The 21,612-nt window shown below is 41.1% G+C and overlaps 1 protein-coding gene across 1 annotated transcript in view; it reads left to right on the top strand.

The window, feature by feature from the left end:
* The window catches only part of tnrc6c1 (trinucleotide repeat containing adaptor 6C1), a 197,339-nt gene that overhangs the window by 35,493 nt on the left and 140,234 nt on the right, over positions 1–21,612 (top strand). The gene's annotated exons all lie outside the window — the stretch shown is intronic.

The following is a 21,612-nucleotide window of genomic DNA, read 5'->3' as shown; positions in this document are numbered from 1 at the left end:
AGTCACTACACTTTACAGTAAATCCTGTGAAGCGCTAATGTAGAGACATCCTCCCAATGTGAAAGGCACTATATCAAATGCAAGGATTATCGTTCTTATCTCTTCCAACTGAATGGTGCCCTTTTGTGCTCTAAACATTCTATGACCCTTAACTTCATGTTTTTTAACCAGTGTGTTAACAAGTCCCATGTTCTCTACTTCTGAATACCAGTGGCTTTTAATACAACTAGGAATCTTTCATGTGGGACCTTGTCAAAATCCCTTTAAATCCAAGTAGATTAGATCATTGGAAGAATCACTGCCTACTATTTCCTGAAGAAATCCAAGAGGTTTGTCAAAATCAGGATCCGACTCTTCGGAGTGATACAGTCAGCCACAGTATTTTCATACAGATAGTCTTCCAGTGTATCTTACAGTGTATTTACCTAATATTGAGGTTAGGCTGCTAGACCCATAGATCCTTTGGTCAGATTTACCATCTTTCTATCCCACAGACGCATTGTCTTGTCCAAGTCCTGCAAAGCCAGATAATAATAATAGTATTCCTTGCATTTGATATAACGCCTTATCACGTCTTCGAGACATCTCAAAATGCTTTACAGAATATACTGTAAGGTGAATTGACTGTATATTTTGTGGACAAAACGCGGCAGCCAATTGCGCACAGTAGTGTCCCACAAACAGTCGTGGATTGAGGGACCAAATTATTGTTATTGAGTATTTGTGACTATTTTATAACCATAGCTATTGTTCTGCAGATTTCTTCTTCAGTCTATGACAGAACCCTTGGAAGACAAGCCATTTGACCCTTAGGCTTCTCATAATATTGGGATGATGCGTTTGAAATGACGTTTAAAGAATGTAAACCATTTTGTGACTGCTCAATTATTAACACAATAACTTTATCTGAATATAAAATATCCAATGGGCAATTTATTTTCCTCAAAGAAGCAAAATTATGAAGAAAAGCCACTTACTTCTGTGTTCAACAACTCCTCATGATTCCTTCCCGGAATTTCTTAATTAACACTTAGTTAACGGGGAGAAACTGTTTCCTCTGGCGGATGGGTCGGTAATCAGAGGGCACAGGGTTAAGATGATTGGCAAAAGAACCAGAGGGGAGATGAGGAGAATTTTTTTTACCCCAGCGAGTTGCCTGAAACGGCGGTGGAAGCAAATTAGCTTTCAGTAACTTTCAGAAGGGAATTGGATAGGAACTTGAAAAGATTTACAGGGCTATGGGGTAGGAGTGGGGGAGTGGGACTTGTTGGAGAACTCTTTCAAAGAGCCGACACAGTCACGATGGGCCGAATGGCCTCTTTCTCTGCTGTAAGGTTGTATTATTCTATGAGCATGAGTCAAGGCATAGGGCTCGAGACAGCTCTCAGCAAAGTGCATCCTAACCAATATGTGCATAACTAAAATGATGAAATAAAATAAAACCACACCTCGCCTCATGCTTTAACCAGCACAGCAGTCAGTCTGGATCCATAGGATCATGAGTGACCCATTCCGTCCATCAAGTCTAGGGGAACTCTTTAATTACATTCCCTTACCTTTAATCCAAATGCCTTACTTACCAAGTACAGTAGCCACCTAATCTCCCAAACACCTTAATCAACTCTTATTCAAATCAAAGCAAAGCCCTCTGCTGTCTGTGAAATAGTCCTGTGACTGCTATGAAATAGCCCAGATCATCTGTTCACCGTGTAAGCTACCCTTATTGTTTTACATTTAACTTCCATGCAGTTGCTGACTTGATAATTGACTAAAATTACACCGCTTTATTTATGTATGAACCTAGTGCAGGCGTATATTTTGGTTGGCTTCAGGGATGCAAGAGATTTAATCAGTTTGAAACCAAATATATTTAAATATTTGCCCAGGTTTCCATCCCGAATGTCTACCTCATAAAACTGTAGATTAGCCTTTGCGGTAACTTTATTACTATGCAGCTTGTAGTGGAGCTCCATAAATAATATACTGATTTTCAGGAGCTGATTAAATTCTGCATAGTAAAATCTGGAGGAAGTGAGGAGAAGCAGGACTTAGAAATAAGTGCATTAGAGTTCATTTATTAGATAGCCGCCTGTGTCACCAACCAGCTGGGTTCTACATGTGAAATAAACGTATGAAAAATAGACACTGGATCCATCATATTGTCAATATTGTCAAGGAACGAAAAGCAGAGTTTCAGAGAAGTAAGTGCCTTTTTTGGGGCCTCAGCCGGGTGTCTGTCACAAGTCCGACAGGTGTTGGGAAAGCTATCTTTCTGCTTAGGAGCACCCAAACCAGACTGACAATTCCACATAGGCATCGCACCCGAGCATGGAAAATTCCCCGTTCCTGGAACGGTGTCCACACTCGCTCACTTTGAAGGGACGCAACTCACAATTTCCACTGGAGCTTAAAGCATGCATCGGGTACTTATTGCCAGGGCTTCACCAACCAAAGCTTGCCACGTTGCACATAATATCTGGGAAGCTTCCCGCTGTTTGTCCAGCTAGGACTAACCTACCTGATGTGGTCGGGCTTGCAGGATTAAGAGGAGGTTAACAAGCAAAAGTACATCCTAACCAGTTGGTATGTAAATCAAATGATAATTAAAAGCCACTCGGGCTTTGGGTCACATTTTCACCACAAGAGGGTTTGAGCAGGTTCATTGATAATAAACTTCCACTTGCATGGTTGTTTATCTCTGCTCATCAAATAATTCACTATTATAATTCCTGACATCAGCAGAAATCTAAGAATGATATGCAGGATCCTAAATAGTTTAATTGACACTTAAAATATTTCAGGGACATTATGTATGCCACCTTTGAATCAGTCTCTAAATATACCTGCCAGAACATGATCTAATAATAAAACAGAACTACTACTACTAATAATTTGGTCACTTAATCCACAACTGGTTGTGGTTCACTGCTGTGCGCAATTGGCTGCCACGTTTCGCCCACAAAACACACCACAGTAAATTCACTTTTCAGTATATTCTGTGAAGCGCTTTGAGACGTCTAGAAGACATGATAAGGCGTTGTAGCAAATGCAAGGATTATTATCATTATTATTACAAATTTAGAGCGCGATAAGAATTTGAGGTTTTATCATTCAGTGGCAATTACTGCGTTTTGTTCATTTGATATTATTTCCACCCGGCGATTCGTACCAGAAGCGTAAACCTTTCTGTGCTTTTACGTTTGCGTTATTTTTAGGCATTGGCTTCTGTGCTGCTTAATATTTGCGATGGTTTAAACTTGATAATATTTGAGTTGTTTCATTAGAGAGTGGCTGACATGGTGCCATGTCTAATTAGTCTGTGCTGCACTTGAGCAATGGGAATTTGGACGCTTTACATTTTTAAATGTAAAGTGTTTCGGCAAACTTAATTATCTCTAAGGAAACAATAATGATGCCACTTATGATTGATGTAAAGTAAATGAGGTACAATTAAATGCAATTAGTACCTGGGACGTTTTGTTCAATTCCATCACTGACCCATGTGGTTGTACGCTTTTTAAATTCACATCTTTCTCCTCCAATGGACTCTCAAGGGGAAATATCAGGAAGTAAATATAATGACATTGTCGGCAGATGTGCTTAGACATCAGTTGTCTCTGATGATTGATTCGTCGCTAATTTCTGCAGTAAACATTTATTTGGGGTTTTATTTATGCGCCAAATTGTTGGTGGTTTTTTTTGCTCCGCGGTGATTGCGAGATGCTTCAAACATGAAGCTTCTCAAAACGAGCAGGTTGGAGTGTGGACAATATCATTCATAATAATAATATTAATAATGACAATAATAATCCTTGCATTTGATAGAGCTCCTTATCACGTGATTGAGGCGTCTCAAAACGCTTCACAGAATATACGGTAAAGTGTAGTGACTCTGTTTTTGTGTTCACAGTGAAACTGGGTGAACCAGTTTTTCGACAGCTCAGATAGAAACATTGCTGACAATCTTTTGACTGACAGTTTGCAGGCTGCACACAACTCTTGGGAGCAGCTTGTATAATAAATGTAAATTATTGTTGTTATTAAGTGGCTAATTTACTGTCCAATTTGCGAGTTATGTAAACTTGTGTATGTCCAGAGCTTTTAGATGCCTTTCATTAACAGCCAATGAAAAAGATTGAAGAATCAACGGTAATCTTTTTCATTGAATATGTACATCGTTAAGGGGGGGGCGGGAGGGGGGCTGTAATTCCTTCTGCACACGTGTTTTCACATAGTTTACACAACGTGCAAATTAGTCCCCACTGTCTTATTACATATCCCTCCGAATGGTGAGGGGACAGCAGTAGAATCAGTCTGAAGTGACATCAGGTCAATGAACTTAGCACCAGCTGTAACTTAAGACTTTGAAAGCAAGAGGACAATTAGCTTTAGAAGCTGTTATGTGATATAGAGCTCAGTAGTTGTGGCTTCTCATTTTAACCTGTCCGATATGTTTTATATCCTTCTACGTACAGAAATAGTAATCATTACATTGCCGCGTTTGGAAGGCAAGGATTATGTGCAACGGATTGTCCAAGGAGGTAGCATTGACAAGTTGTGGAGATCAGAATGACCAATTTCATCCTTCAGCGATTGCCTACTAATTATGAAGAGGCTTTCGTGATAACAACAGAGAAATTTGTGGTCCAGACTGTATCGTGGTCATTTACTTTGTGACTGTTTTGTCAGGACATTGCACTGTTCAAATGGGCTGCCGTGTTTACCTACAAATACACAGTCACCTTACAGTGCATTCTCTATGGTTCTCTGAGACGATCCTTTGATGTGAAAGGCGCGAGTCCAATTTGCGAATTGTGTAAACTTAATAATAATAATAATAATCCTTGCATTTGATGCAGCGCCTTATCACGTTGGAGAGAGTCTCAAAGCGCTTCATAGAATATTCTGTAAAGTGCATTGACTGTATATTTTGTGGGCGAAACGCGGCAGCCAATTGGGCACAGCAGCGTCCCACAAACAGTAGTGGTTTGCATGACCAAAACTTGTGTACGTACAGAGCTTTCAGATGCTTTTAATTATGTCACTAACAGCCAATGAAAAGGATTACAGAATCAACTGCAAATTTTTTTCATTGATTATCTACATCATTAAAGGTGTGGTGGTGGGGGGTGGGGGGGGTCTGTAAATCCCTCTGCACACGTTTTCACATAGTTTACACAACGTGCAAATTGGTTGTGTGCAAATTAGCAATTGCAAGGATTATTCTAGGATTACTAACTACCTTCCTGTGAAGTAGATGGCGTGATGGCAAAAGTTAGCCATGAGGGAATCTTTTTTTTTAAACACAAAAAAAAAATCTTTCTTTGCTGTAGTCATTAGCAGGGTGTTACGGGGTTTATTTCATGTGTGCAAAATATGAATAATGCATGAGCACGGCATTGCATGAATGAATTTACAAGGTCTTTCTCATGATTGAAATAACCCAGTAATACATCATTGCTGGTAGAATATTCTATTATGCATCTGCTACTGTGCAGATATGAACAAAAGCTAGGGAATAAATTGGAAAATTGCACTCAACTATTTGAATAACTATTATGGTTCATTCCCGTGCTCAAACCCTCCAGGATCAATTCCGCTTTCCTATTAGGAACGGGAGCCATAGGGGCAGCTTGACTTGGCAATGTGACGTTTGTCAAGTTGATGTGTTTTTTTTGGGGGGGATGAGGGGGTGGGTGGGGAGAGTGGGAGGGTGGGGGGACGGGGGAACGGGACAGAAATCACCCTTGAGGTCTGTACAGCTTGAGGATTCGCCCTGGTTTGCCCGACAGCAAATTTTGGATTGAGTTCTCCGGCCTGCAGGAAAAAGGTCTTCACAGATCAGTGATGTAGAAAGTCCACCTCAGGCCTCTCTCTACACGCCTGAGTTCACCCACCAGCGGCAACAATTATGCGTCAGCCGACCTCGCCATAAGGCAGTGGGAATTACATTCATGCTGTCGTGTGGCTGGCTTTGAGTGTTGTGGTCATTGGCTCTGGAAGCACAATGACTATCTATCTCACTGCTGCCAACTGCACGATTGCCAGACGTAGCGATGCTGAACACAACGGGAACACAGGATTACTCGAAGCCAGCACTGACACGGGAACATGTTAGTAAAACTCTCACTCCTGCTGGATTTTCACGAAACGATTTTGTTTTAATGAAGCCTGAAATTGCCAACCCTTGGATTCATTTATTTTTTTTCACAAAGGAGGTTACAAAGGTAACTGTTTTTAGAATAATAATCCTTGCATTTGATACTGCGCCTTATCACGTCTTCGAGACGCCTCAAAGCGCTTCACAGAATAGACTGTAAAGTGAATTTTGTGGGCGAAACGCGGCAGCCAATTGCATACAGTAGTGTCCCACAAACAGTCGTGGATTGAGTGACCTATATATATATATATATATATATTTGAAGAAATTATTTATGTGATTAAAGGAGAGTGTGCACAATGGTTTGGACAGTGTGAGTGTGTCTGTGAGTGTGTGTGTGTGTGCACCAGGTATTGTATCTGTTGATTATTTCTATGCGACAATATTTTCACGAGTGCAGTTTCACCACGAACAACTGTGAAAATAACAGAAGCCAATGCTTTTGAAAACAGTGTCATTCACGGAACACATTTATGAGCTACAGCTAAAATCCATCGGCCATTATAAGGCTCTATTATAATCCCATTAAACCATAAGGCTCCTGCTTTCTTTTCTTTCCCTCTTCCCCCACTCCCATATGCTATGAAACATTTACCTTAGCAGGCATGTCATTAGAAACACACAACTTGCCCAGTCACAAGGCTTTCTAATAAGGATACCATTCCCTTTGCTTTTGGCAAAGTAATGAAGAAATTGACATTTTTTAAACTGTGCTCCACTCGCTCTCAAATTCCCCCACGAAAGTTTTTGGATCTCTTCCTTCAGTTTGAAGAGTTGGAGATTGACTGTAGGCTTCCGGACGGCACAGTAATATCCTCTTTGTTTCTTTGTTTGTTGGCCCTAAGACAGCGCAAATTTGCCATCAGCCACAGCGCACAGTGTCAGTAGTTCCATGTGGAGGAATATATTGCTGCAACCAGACTAAAGAAAACCTGACAAATGTGTAAGGGATTTAGAGGCTCGACCTCTGTGTGTAACCATAGCGTAAGCATCTTAACTGCTTAAATGGCCCGGCTGCTATGAAGAAATGTGTTTTTAAATCTACTCTACACATGCGCTGAGGCAAAACAAATCACATTATTTTGTGGACTGAGCGGCAAGGCTAGTAATCACGATGGCTGAATCTAGGTAGCATCAACAGCTCCTTTTTTTTTTAACGAGCAGATTGTCACATGTTAAAACAAAATGGCAGGTTGACACGACCAAACTGCAAGATGGATTGGCAAGAGCCCACACAGTGATTCCACAGGAGGATTTTTACATAGCATCATTAAACCCGTAGAATATTGTAAATGTGTTCTGGCACGCGATATGTTTTGCAATTGGATTTTGCTTTTTACTCACTCTCTTTTCTCTGGAGAAATACAATTGAAATCTAATTGTGGTTCCAAAACTGATGAAATTGCTTTAATATAAAGGTTTTATGTAAATGTTTTCGCCTTGGAAATTGTACGTCTCGTAGAATTAATCTTGTGTGCTCACAAGACCCCCTTTTCCCACAGATGTAGGCTTACTTGTTGACGTTCTACTCCTCCTAATTATATTAGACCTTTTAAGAAAAAAAAGCCGCACAAAAAAAAGTGTTCTGTTGTAATCTCTTTGTGAAGGGGAATTGTTTCTGTACATGTGGAATATTGGGGTGAATTTCGGAATGGGTTCCTGACAATTTTCACAAGGACCAGAGATATCAATCTCCACAAATTCCACCCTCAGCCTTGTAGGTATATAAATTAAAGATCGACTAATAAAAATTAAAGTGTTGCTTTTATAATTATTAATCTGCTGCCAATTAGAATTGTTTTATGGATCGGGGGGAAAAAAATGGTTGCATTTAATTCTTTCTGTGGGAGGCTTCTCTGTTTTCTATTTAATAACCCAAGCACAGATAGAGAGCAACACAGAATTATTTTGGGTGGATTTGGAATGCAAATGTATCTGAAATGCAGATTTATCCGGCTGGTCAACAAATACGCAGTCACTACACTTGACAGCAATTACCTGCAAAGCGATTTGAGAGAGTTAAGGATGCTATAGCGAATAATTATTTATTTCATCTCATGCACATCATTGTAGACGGAGCCAAAATCAGCAGTTTGACTGTTTGCTGATTGTTTCTTGTCCATACAGAACATTCTGGGTGCAATTGATGCCTGTGAGGGAGGAGAATGTAGCATTGAATTTCTGCAATAAAAATATAAACTGACCTTACCGAAATTTCTACTCACTCTGCAGTTGAACGCAAATCAGAAGACTGCAGCACCAATGATTTGGGCAACAGCATGGATTTGCACCCCTATTTCTGAGCTCCCAATTTCAGGTGCACTGTGGTGGGGAAGGCTTGAGCATGGCTGATGCTCCAGTGTAATACTGGGGGGGGGAGCACTGATGAAAATGTCGTCCCAAGGTTGAGACGCTATAGCAAGATCCTGTCCACACCACAGAATGTTTTGTGCGAGGGCATCCTTTTTTGTACTCGCATGAGAACAAACAAATGTGAGTGAAGAAGGCAACGCAGGAAGGCAACGGGAAAATAGGTGGATATCAGTCCCTTTGTGTTCTTCAAAAGGTTCAAGCGGAGAATCTGCCTCAGTGAGAATGACCACAGCAGTGGCCATCCAATATTTTCCGATTATAGAGACAGACGGTGTGTTTTATAATAATAATAATAATCCTTGCATTTGATATAGCGCTTTTGATGTTGTTAGCGAGCGGAAAATTGCTTCTGATTTGGTTATAAACTACCAGGGAGAACAGCTGACAAAGTATAATCCTCAGTAAACAGCGCTCTGTGTGTGACAGCTATGAAAAGCTATCCTGACTGTGAAGTTGGGCAGGGACTAAAGTTGTGTGGTTGATATTTGTGTGAAATATTGCAGCGAGGGCTTCAAAAGCACATCTAAGTGGTGTTAGAAGTTCACACAGAAGGAAAATCGACCGTACTGGACCTTCCTTCAACTGTTGCCAGATTATGTAGGGGGGGAAAAAAAAATCAATGCTTATCAACATTATCACCGCATTCATAAAGCAGAAAAATAAATGTGAGTTTGTGAGAAACGAGGCTTAAAAACCCTCATTGACTCAGTAAAGGGCAAATTGTCAGGCTGTCGCATTGCTTTTTGTCTGTGGAGCTTTTGTGTAAATTGCTTTAGGTTTCTACTGCAAAATAACCCATTGGGCAGATTCAAAAGCAAGCTGAAACCACATGAGCAGTGCGTCCTGGTGCTTTGGTTTGACCAGAATACTAAAGGCTGGATGACTGAGGAATTGATGTGAACGTGAATTTCTGAAGCTTTATGGCTTTATGGCTCCAAGACGCAGATAAAAGAAGTGGAGAACAGAGAGAATGAGGCACAGAGCAACGATGAAGATGTCACTGAGATGAGTCCCCAGGATAAGGATGAAACAAGCTGTGATAAAGTGCTGTGGCAGTGTCATTGTTGAGGGCTGGAAATGGATTGAATTGTTTAATTGTAATTTTGATGAATCTACCTTACAGGTTCACGTTTGATCTGTAAAAAGTGAGAGCTGTTCTTCCAGGAATTGATATTTCTCTCACTTGCATTTTTGGGATCATTAAACAGATTATCGGTAGCAGAGCCACACAGGTTAGAACAATGTCAAGTTATTCAAACACAGGAATCTGTGCAGGAAAAGGCTAATCTTGATGATAGCGAGCAGGTTATTCAATTATTTAGCCGAGCCTATAAAATGTACTTGAAGGCAATTTGATACCAGTTTGATGCGAAAGATCGGATGGTACGAATTTGAAAAGGAAACCAACATTGCCAACAGATCTACAAGGTACGAGCAAAGCCCTGGAGTCCTTCCCAGTTTGAAGGAGATGGTTTGTTGTTGCACTGAAAGGTAATACCTGTGTTTACACAACGATGTGTGTGGAACGAAAATCCAACTCTGTCCTGAAATTCCGACACTTTATGACGCTCTCGAGTTTAGTAGACGGAGACGATAGCTGTGGCCACTAACAAGTACCGAGAGATGCTCAGAGAACTCATTTGGTCAAATAGCCAGGGTTATAATAATATAAAATAATAATATTTTATTATTGCAAATAGACTGGGTTAGTTGAGAAAGTAGATATCCCTTTTTATTAAGTAATGTGTTGCCCTCTTTGCATCGTGCATTTAGAATTGTTGGACTGAAGGAAGCAGAAAGCGCATTCGATTATAAAGATAATGAGACATTCTTTGCGCTCAGCTTTCTACTGTATGAAACCCAAGGAGTTAGGATGATTGTTTAAGAAATTCCACCAGTGCATTTAAGTAATACAGTCATCACCAGGGAATAGTCATGGTATGGAGGGGGCTGAATTCCTCTTTGATTGCCCTTGAATTGATGAAAGGTCATCTTTCCTCTCGCCACCCACCTCGGCTCTCACCACTAGCACTGTGAAGCGCTTTGAGGTGTTAAAGGCACTGTACAAATGTAAATAGTATTGGTTTGTCAAAGGCGCTGTCCTTTGGATAAACTGATGTTTAGGTGGATGTTAAACATCCCATAGCACTGTTCGAAAAGAGAAAGGAATTTCCCCCATAACCTGGCCCACAATCCCCCAGATAACATGGTTATTTGTGGGTCATTTCTGTGTGCAAATTAACTGCCACATTCTCCCACAAAAACACAGTCACTGTGCTTTACAGTAAAATCTTGTGAACCACAAACAAATTGCGGCACCTTTCATGTCATGAGGCATCTCAATGACGGGATAAGGTGCTATATTAAATGCAAGGATAACTATTATATATTATTAAAGTGCTACCAGAAAGCAGATGATGACAAACTATCAATAATCCTAATGATAAACGGCCTTCTGCCATTATTGCGCTGGGGAAGGGAAACGACAAAAATACAGACTCAAAATAAATCCAAAGCAATTATTGCAAAGAGGTAATTTTATCTATTATCACTATTGTGCACACAATGATTGCGGTTCACACAAGGAGCTGTAACAATGCGATTCATTTGCAAATCCTGGTGCAAAAAGGGCCCAGGAATTATTGCGCACAAAACGTCTGATTTTCCTTGACTTTGTGTCATAACATTATCCAAATAAGCATACACAAATCTTTTGTCCAAGTGCCTTTGGTTCCTTTCTGCAGAGAAAAACGCTCTCTTTCCATCAACGATAGAAATAAGTGGTGCCTTTGTAGTCATGACAACTTTGTATCCATGGCCTGACTGTTACTGCCCAATCCATATGACGGGCAAGATTAATCCTAACTCTAACCCAAATCATATATCGGGCATGATGTGGAAAATAAGCAACTGAATAAAATGGCCACAGTTAAGGGACTGAATCAAACAGCAACAACAACTTGTATTTATACAGCGCCAGATAATGTTGAGCAAATTCTCCGAGCACTTTACAGAGACGGTACCAGACTCCGAATGGGTGGTAAGGGAAGAAGGAGGTGACCATCGGCAAGGTTGAAGAGGTAGGTCTTTGAGGCGTCTTTTGAAGGTGGGTAGAGAGAGGGTGGTGGGGGGAAGGCAAAGGGGTTGAGGGAAGGAGTTCCAGAGGACGGCGGCATAATGACTGAAAGCTTGGCTGCAAGTAATGGGACAGAATGGTCTGGGAACTCGCAACAAGCCAAGTGGAGAGTCGCCAGCAAACGAGTGAGGTGCAGAGGTAGGGAGGTGCGAGGCTCCAAAGAGATTTGTGAGGGTGAGGATCTTGAAGTCGATTCACTGGGAGACACGAAACCTGTCGAGGATGGATGCAATGTTTTGTACGGTAAAGGATGCAGAAAAGGGGTCTTTGTTAAGGATCAGGTGTGTGAGGGAGGAAAGAGAGCTGAGGGTTGAACTGAAAGCCAAGGATGCAGCGTGGTTTAACGAGTGAGTGAGAGAGAGAGAGAGAGAGAGAAAGAGAGGTCAGGAAGGTTGAAGAAATCCAAACCACAATCTGAATCTGCCCTCCTAAATATGTGTTATTCGAACGATTAGATTTTAGACCTTGATAGTTCAGGTGATGGACATGAGCACAGAGCTCTGCGCTCATCACTATCTAAACTTCATTCCTGATAGCCGTGCAGCGCTAATGACAATATTTATGCAAAGGTTGTCTGTGGGAACTGCATGATAGCTTCTTGATCACAGTTTAATTACACGTAATGACAACAATAAGGAGACCCGTTGAGCTATTCCTGGAAGTAATGTCAATTAGATCATTCTTAGTTTAAAAAAACATGAAGGGGAAAAAACTGTACATTGAAACAATTACAAGCAGTGACTCCAGGCTATAAGAAGGTTGAACGGAACAATTTTAAAAGACACATTTGGTGAAGATATGGCTATGGGATTCTTATCTTGTCTTAAGCCACATTTGGTTTATCGTAAATTGCTACAAAGTTGTACATTGTAGTGTAAATTAATTGCAAGAAATTATTACATCTGTTTATTCCTTTTTATGAGTGAAGTAATTAATATTTTCACACTGGTCTTTCTATTTGTCACTTTGTATTGAATGAATTAAATAATATGCACTGTTGCTCAGACGGCAGACGTGCTATTGTCTGAATATTATCTCAGGAATACCTTTTAGGTTATAGGTGAATCAGTGTTGCTCTCTGACTGGTTTAATATATAGCATTCGATAGATGTAGACATATTAAATTGTTTAAATCCAAACCAATGGGTAATGCAAGTGAAATGAGGAGGTTATAATATAATAAGGGTAGAGCAAAATATTGATATGGACAAAGTTCAAAACAAGATAGGAAGTATGGCATTTGCAGGAAAGTGCAGTGATGTACTATTCACATAAAGTAGGCCTATAAACGTTTGCTTTAACAATGAGCATAATTAGCGTCAAGACCCAATTGTAACCTTTGTTTTTCCTGAATGCCGCCCACTGTTATGACTGAGACCTTATTATATTTGTTACGTGACAAGTTACTCTGGGTTTTGCGCCCATGTTTTGGTGTTTAATTGTATTATTTGATTGTGCTACCAGTCCCGACCAATTTGGGTGTCCGACCAACAATCCCCCAAATAAAATTGGGCGTTCCCCTTATTAATAATGCAGAAGCCATTAACAATGCAATGACGGGTAACGGGTGAAATCCCCGTTCTAGATCACAGTCAGGGGGAGTGGTGGACGACTTCATTTCATCCTGGGATGAAGTGTGAAGATCGGACGGTCGTGAACATGACCCGAGCGGATTTGATGCTGTTTTGCAGAAAAAAGGTGCATTTTGTGTCCGCTTTTGCACGAGGGTGATCCTTTTTTTTTAAAAAAATGTAAAACCGCTTGAGCGTGCGTGCTGAATTGTAAGTGTGGAAAATGTCCAGGGTTCGCCTGTGCACGGGGGCAGACAGCCTCTACAGCTGTTTGCGCTCAGTCGATTAGCATGCCACTCAGCATCGGTTACCATGACAGTGACAGCCCGCATCAAATGGACTGAGAATAGCAGCACTTTTGGGACCACGAGACAACATCCTGAGCAGACCTGGGGTTCACAGGCGAAAAAAAAAAACACAAGAGAACATTTTCGGGTCGAGATGAATCTGTGCGTCCGCATTTAATCGGTGTGAAAAGCAGACAAGTGCTGTCTCTCTGCTGTTAATAATAATAATAATAATAATAACGATAAAAATAAGATGATGATAATAATAACAATTCTTCCGTTTAATATAACGCCTTATCACGTCTTCGAGACGCCTCAAAGGGCTTCACAGAATATACGGTAGAGTCAAATGACTGGATATTTTGTGGACGAAACGCGGCAGCCAATTGCGCACAGCAGTGGATTAAGTGATCGATTTTTTTTGGAGGGATGATTACACTTGGCACGAGCGTTCGTGTCATCGGTCGGGTGTTGGGCTATGTAATTGGCGGTGTTGGTTCCGGGACATTCCTGCCAAAGGGGCAGCTAAAGAATAAAGACTTTGCTGAGTGAGCGACGTCTGTTCCACGTGGGACAGCAATTTGGGGGCCGGGATGAATGAAAACCGATCCTTAAGGCTAATTGCCCTGTTGACTCTTATTTGAGCGTATGCAGACATAATTAAACAGGCTAAGACACATAAGTGAAGCTGGAAGAATGCAGGTCTCTGGAAGATGTTACAGCTTGTTCCCTAGCCTTTGTTTCCTCCCTGTTTGGCGAAGCATAATAAGACCTTGCAATTATAATGCACAAGGTTGCCGACATTTACAAAAAAAAAAGAAATATTCAGCAGGTTTTAAGTCCCAGAAATGCGCCTTTTTACAGGAGATATGTTGTCTTATAGACAGTTAGAGGCCAAAGGAGATCAGTTCCCCAAAGCTCCCCTAAAGGAACAGAACAATAGAATCAATGGCACATCTTTTGGGGTTTGAAAGCAAACTGCTACAACTAAAGAATCTTAATAACTCGTGTGTCACAGGAACGTATAAATTATATATGTGCTCCTCATAAGCAGGAACAAGCATTATAATTTCCTTTTCCAAATGCGGTGAACCGCGATTATTTCCACAGATGTCAAACGCCGTATCAATTGTTTGTTTATTTCCCGCGAAAGGGAATCCGCGACTTGTAACCACTTTGACGCCTGGGCTCAAATCCTGATTCCATTGATTTTAGTGTTACCACTTCCAATCCATCGCAGAGTCCAAAGTTAAATGAAGTGCAGCGAAAAAAAAGTGGAAAAAGAATTGGTGTAACAGAGAGAAAATGAGACTGAGTCAAGGTGCGTAGCTCAGTGATTAGAGCACTTGCCTCGCAAGCGAGAGGACCCGGGTTCGATTCCCGGGTGGGGCGAAACCTTAGGCAAGTTTCCTTACTCCACACACCTCTGTTTGCTTATCAGTAAGTAGGACCCGGTTATTAGTCGGTTGGTGGATCGCTTTCTGGGGGTGGTAAACACTCACTGCTGTGCGCAATTGGCTGCTGCGTTTCGCCCACAAATATACAGTTAATTCACTTTACGGTACATAATCTGTGAAGCGCTTTGAGACGTTTCAACAATGTGATAAGGCACCATATCAAATGCAAGGATTATTATAAGAAAACGCAGGTGTTGGGAGGGGTATATTTTCTTAATGGAACAAATACATCGTCAGGCAGCAAAATTATCAGCAACAAATGATTTGAAATTTATCCTGTATCTTTTTTTTAAAAAAACTTAAATGGCTGCCAATATTCAGCACTGTTTGCGGTCGGGGAAGCTGACAGGAATTTGACAAAGGAATTTGTTTTGTTTAATCCCGTTATTAATGCACCACCAAAAATAAGGAATAATAAATTGCGTACTCCAGGATATTTGAGCTTGCGGTTTTGGCATGATTCCCGTGTCGCGGTTTGTCGTAGAGAACGGAATACAGATTGTCGCACTTAGCTCATTATCCCTTCACCTGAGGGGATTTACTGCTCTGACCAAAATTGTATCAGTTTATAATCCCTCCCCAAATAAATATCTGTCTGTAAACTGAAAATAAAATGGAATTTGAGAATCCAGAATAGGTGGAACTGAACCAAACACTTTGGCTTTCAGCGTTTGAAGGACTAACGTCAAGATGAACCAAGATTTTACCCATTATCTTGGCTCGCAGCTGGATTAAATTAAATTGTTTTTATGTAGATTTATAGATATGTGCTGAGTTAGAGTTTCATAAGTGTATTTTCAATAATTAAGCAGATGGGTCAAACAGTGGCAGATGGATATTAATATGGAAAAAAAACAAGGAAATGCATATTGAAATTATAAACTGGGTATTCAATAACCGGGCGTGAATTTGATGCACAACCTTTCACATCACAAAGTGCTTCACAGGATTTATTCTAATGTGTAGTAACTGTGTATTTTATAGGCAGACACAGCAATCTATTTGCTCACAGCAGTGTCCCACAAACAGCCAGGAAGGGAATGACTAATGTTAGCCGAGAGATTGCTAGCCAGGATGATGGGAGAAACTCCCTTTTCTTATTGAATAGTGTCACAGGATCATTAACATCCATCTGAACAGGCAGAGGGAACCTTAGTTTAATGTCTCATCCAAAGGATTGCACCTGAAACAAGACAGCACTTCCCATACACTGCGATCAAGGTCAGCCCAGTCTGTGTGAATTCAAAGTTCCATCACGGGGCTTGAACCTACAGCCTTCTGACTCAGAGCCAGAAATACTAGCAACGAAGCCAGGTTGGCACCCAAACAAAGAGGTGTCTTTTATCAGACGGAGGAAGGGGACAGATTATTATCATTCACTCGTGGTTTCTAGTCAATATAAAGCTTCTCTCAACAAACCCAATCAACTATTTGGCTGCATCTCAAGAGCATTTAATCAAAAGTTGAAAGGAGATATTCTAACTCTCTACAGATTGCTTGTGACGCTTGCAGTGCTGCACTTGTTCTTATTAGAAATAAGGTTTTAGGGCAACATGATACTGGTCTTTGAAAATGATGTGGGAGCGGGTGAGGTAGATGGAAGCAGGCTATTTGTCTCAGAGCACATGAGAAACTGGAGCGTGATCCAGACGGTATAAACACAAACAGCTTAAGTGGAACGCCTAAGGTGTCTGGTGACAATAATTTCCGTGGGAAGGTAAGACGTGGGAGTGATGGGTGGCACTGATTGCAAAATAACAGCAGAGTATTTGTTAAAATGAATGCTTAGGGTCCAGGGTATTAATGAAAGGCGGAAGGTGTAACCACCAGAATAGAAGAGAAGAGCAGCGACTCTGGCAGATCTGAAGGTGAAGGGATGGAGTGATGTGACCTCTAACTGGATACTGTTAGTGTAGGTACCAGAGCTGCCTGTCACTCAACCTCATCTGTCCAATTGGATGTGATTGATCAGTTGTTGGCCGGGGCCCAGGATTGCATGTGATTGTCATACCTGCAAATATACCCATGAAATTGGATGCAAATTTTCGGTCGAAGGGGTCCCCAACGTGAAAATGCTCCCAAACAAATGAGATTATTTAGGTCAACGACTGTGAGAGAACATCTGAAGGGGCATCAGCCACGCAAATGAGCGACCAATCTTTACAAGGCAACTGGGATGTGGAGTCCTGTAGCTCAGTGGTTAGAGCCTCAGTGGTTAGAGCACTCGCCTCGCAAGCGAGAGACCTGGGTTCAATTCCCGGCAGGGCGAAACCTTGGGCAAGTTTCCTTACTCCACGTATCTGATAATAATCCCTCAAGAAAAAACATAAATTGGTCACTTCAATCCATGACTGTTTGTGGGACACTGCTGTGTGCAATTGGCTGCCGCGTTTTGCCCACAAATGTATACTATACTTTACAGGATATTCTGTGAAGCACTTTGAGATGTCCAGAAGACGTGAAAAGCGCTATATCAAATGCCACGATTATTATTATATTATTATTATTATGAGTTTTCAATAAATACGTTGATACTTCTCTCAATTTCTTTGTTTTGTTTCAAAATTTCTAGATTTTTTTGTAACTTTAGACATTGTTTTCTAACGGGACTGGTGTTGGATCTCAGACAGAAATCCCTGTGCTGCATTTAATTACCACTGTGATTGCATTACCATTGAATGTAATTCAGAGGGGGTGCAGCGTAGATTTACTGGGTTAGTACCACGGATGAAGGGGATGAGTTACGAGGATAGGCTGACCAATTTGGGCCTATATTCTCTGGAATATAGAAGAATTAGAGGGGATCTTATAGAAACCTATAAGATCATCAAAGGGCAGATAGAGTAGATAGTGGGAGATTGTTTCCATTGGTTGGAGAAACTAAAACCAGGGGTCACAACCTTAAAATCAGAGGCAGCCCTTTCGCACTGAGTTGAGGAAGAACTTCTTCACTCAAAGGGCAGTGAATTTATGGAACTCACTACCCCAAAGGGCTGTTGACGCTCAGTCCTCGAACATATTCAAGACTGAAAGCGATAGGTTTCTTATTGCAAAAGGGATTAAGGGATATGGGGATAAGGCAGGGTTATGGTATTAGCTGGAGTTAGATTAGAAGATGAGCCATGTTTGAATGGCGGGGCAGGCTCGAAGGTCCGAATGGCCTACTCCTGCTCCTACATGTTATGTTATGTTATCCCAGATGTTGTCAATAATATAATAATAATCCTTGCATTTGCAACAGTGCTTCATTGGGTCACTGAGACATCTAAAAACGCTTCTCAGGATTTTACAGTGTATTTGTAGGCAAACGAGGCAGCAAATTTCCGCACAGCAATGTCCCACAAACAGCCATGAAGCCGACTGTATCCAAGTGTATACTGTAGTGATATTGGACAATTGGATATAGAGTGTCGAGGGGTTTTTACTTGAAAGAAACTGCCCTCTATATGTCGAGACTAGTTGGAACAAAATTGTGGCACTAAAGTGATGCATGGCTCAACTGTTTTGTTCACTTTGCTGGATTATTATTTCAGCCACATTTCCATAGCGGCAAAGCATATTAATTCATATTTAGGAATCCTGTAGCTCGGTGGTTAGAGCGCTCGCCTCCCAAGCAAGAGACCTGGGTTCCATTCCGGGCAGGTCGAAACCTTATGCAAGTTTTGTTACGCCACACACCTGATAATAACCCCTCAAGAAAAAAANCGATAACAAAATTGGTCATTTCAATCCACGACTGTTTGTGAGACACTGCTGTGCGCAATTGGCTGCCGCGTTTCGCCCACAAATATACAGTCAATTCACTTAACAGTATATTCTGTGAAGCGCTTTGAGACATCGAGAAGACATGAAAAAGCGCTTTATCAAATGCAAGGATTATTATTCTTATTATTTAGAACACAACGTCTCTGGATTATCATTTTGATCTTAAATAATCAATGCTGAACTGCCGATGACGGGCTCAGATAAAACCACGGTAACATTTCAAATAATAACAACAACAATAGATGTCATTACTCTTAACATCAAGGTATCAAGATGACTGATCTTGTCAATTGATCAAATGAAAGGATTATTATTATTATTGGATGTTTGGCGTGACGTTATTGGGTCCAGGGACTGAAGGGGAGGCTTTACCTTTATCCTGTTTACTGTTTCCCTGTTTACCTTTTTATTTATTTACTTACTTTATTTATTTATTTACTTTATTTACTGTTTACGCTGTTGGTAAAGAAGACACTGAAATAAATCAGCGTAGAATCCGCTAATCAAAGAAATAAAATTTGAGGCAAAAATTGCAACATTTTGCCGTGCGATTCATTAAAAATAATAAATAGAAATAATAATCCTTACATTTAATAAAGCGCCTTTCACATCAACAGGACATCTCAAATCAGGCTTTACTGTAAAGTGTAGTGACTGTATATGTTGTAGATGAATGCGGCATCCAATTTGCACACAGCAATGTCCACAAATAACCTGAGCGGATGACCAATATTATCTTAGGGGAATATTATCCAGGACATCAGGAGAAACTCCCTGCTTCTTGAATAACACCACGAGATCTTTAACACCCAAATGAAAAGGGGCAAAAACGGGACCTTGGTTTAATGTCTAATCCGAAGGCCGGCAACTCTGTTACAATGAGGTGCAACCCCTCACCCCCATCACTGCCCCGGAGTGTCAGCCTGGATGATGTGAGTTAAACGATTGATGAGATGATTCACATTGAACGCATTTTGAAACGCCACAAACGTCGCCCCAATCTGAGTAATAAAACGGAGAGCGAGCAACAACAGCAACAACTTGCATTTACGTAGGCTCCTCACTCAGGGTAAAGTCCCAGAGCAATCCTCCCGCCGTGAAATGCGCTCTATCAAATGTAAAGATTATCACTGCTATTCGTTTCCATGAAAGCAGCACCTCTTGGGGTGGGAGGATAGCTGATCATCAGCTTGTCATTTTCTTCTGAAATAATCACACTTCAACCAACGCAGTCACATCTTCACAACACGGCGAAATATTTTGACACCAATCACAGAATCGTTTTGGAAGGAAAGAGTAAATGTTTGCCAAGCATTTTCCGATGAAGCCCGCGCTCCCCTTTTAAGGACGCGCAGCATTTCCTCTGACGACTTGTCGCGGAAGAAAAGCGGCGCTTTAAAATACTCGTCTTCTCGTAAACATCAATTAAAATAATCGATCGCAAAACATAATTCATTAGCCATGCATCTCTGGGCCATGCATAATGTCAGGAGTGTTTTGTTTTGCGAGGCAGTGTGTTCTCCCTGTGTGTCACTTAACCGTACGCAATAGGCTCCAGCTGCTATTCACAGACCATAATCCACAAGGGCAGGTCACCTATTAACCTCAATAATGAGAAAGTCTGTTTGCTCAGTTGATTGGTTGTCAGGTCTGTAGATGCAATCAAATTAAAATTTGATCTTCAACCTCCACGCCCTGTTTGCACAGCAGAGTTGCACATTTCGCTGGAGCAAAATCCTGCTGGAATAATTCATTGTTTTTTTTTCCCTGCTTTTTGGGAAGAACAGAGTTTGCTGACTCTTTTCGGTCGCGCAGAAGAACTCGTAATGAGAATTAAGCACCCGTGAAAGGGAGTATCTCGATCCTGATTTATGCTTTGGTTTTGTGCCAGCAACGGCAATGGTATTAACGCTGAATTGTCTTGCGTCAATAAACCCCAAAGTATTCTCAAACTTACCGATGAAAGAACAATTTACTACTTACTGTACGTAGCGCCTTGAAACCCATTCATTTTGTGCCTCTGCATTTTTTTTGCTGAACTACTTGGTTAGATTTTACGTTGGGCACAGAAATAGACCGTTCAACTTCAGCCCAACTAATCTGTGTAGCTGCGTTTCATTTTATTCCATTTTAGATTGAATTGGACAAATTGAATAGTTTATTTGAATTGAGTTCCTCGGACAAAGAAGTGTTTGGGGACCCAAAGACATGTGCTCTGCAATTTTAATAGGGGTACAATTGCCTTAATGGGTCTGTTAGGATCAACTCAGTTCCTGGACAAACCTGTGTAATAACCCCACTGTGATAGCAACATACTGACAGCTGCTGTAGGTTCAACCTTTGGCGCTGTGGAGTCCTATAGCTCAGTGGTTAGAGCACTCGCCTCGCAAGCGAGAGGTCCTGGGTTTGATTCCCAGGCAGGGCGAAACATTGGGCAAGTTTCCTTACTCCACACACTTCTGTTTACCTCGCAGTAAGTAGGAACCCGATTGTTAGTCGATTAACGGATCCCTTTTCCGGAGGTGATAATCCCTTCAAAAATAAAATCAAGATAAAAAAAATGTGGTCATTCAATCTACGGCTGTTTGTGGGACACTGTTGTGCACAATTGGCAGCCGTATTTTGTCCACAAAACTTACAGTCAAATGACTTATTCTGTGAAGCGCTTTGAGATGTCTTGAAGATGTGATAAGGCGCTGTATCAAATGCAGGACTTATTATCACATAGAAAACCTGAAAATACCATTCACTCCATCAAGTTCTACACCTCGCTCCTCATCAACCTTTGATAACAAATCTGCTTCATTGGTTGCCCTTATTTAAAAAGTCTCACTTGATCTGGAGATGGTGAAGGTCAAACCAG

Source organism: Callorhinchus milii, unplaced genomic scaffold (genome assembly GCF_018977255.1).
Source record: "Callorhinchus milii isolate IMCB2004 unplaced genomic scaffold, IMCB_Cmil_1.0 Scaffold20, whole genome shotgun sequence".
Classification (NCBI taxonomy): domain Eukaryota; kingdom Metazoa; phylum Chordata; class Chondrichthyes; order Chimaeriformes; family Callorhinchidae; genus Callorhinchus; species Callorhinchus milii.
Note: the sequence above shows the minus strand (reverse complement) of the source record. Positions and strands in the feature narration are given on the sequence as shown.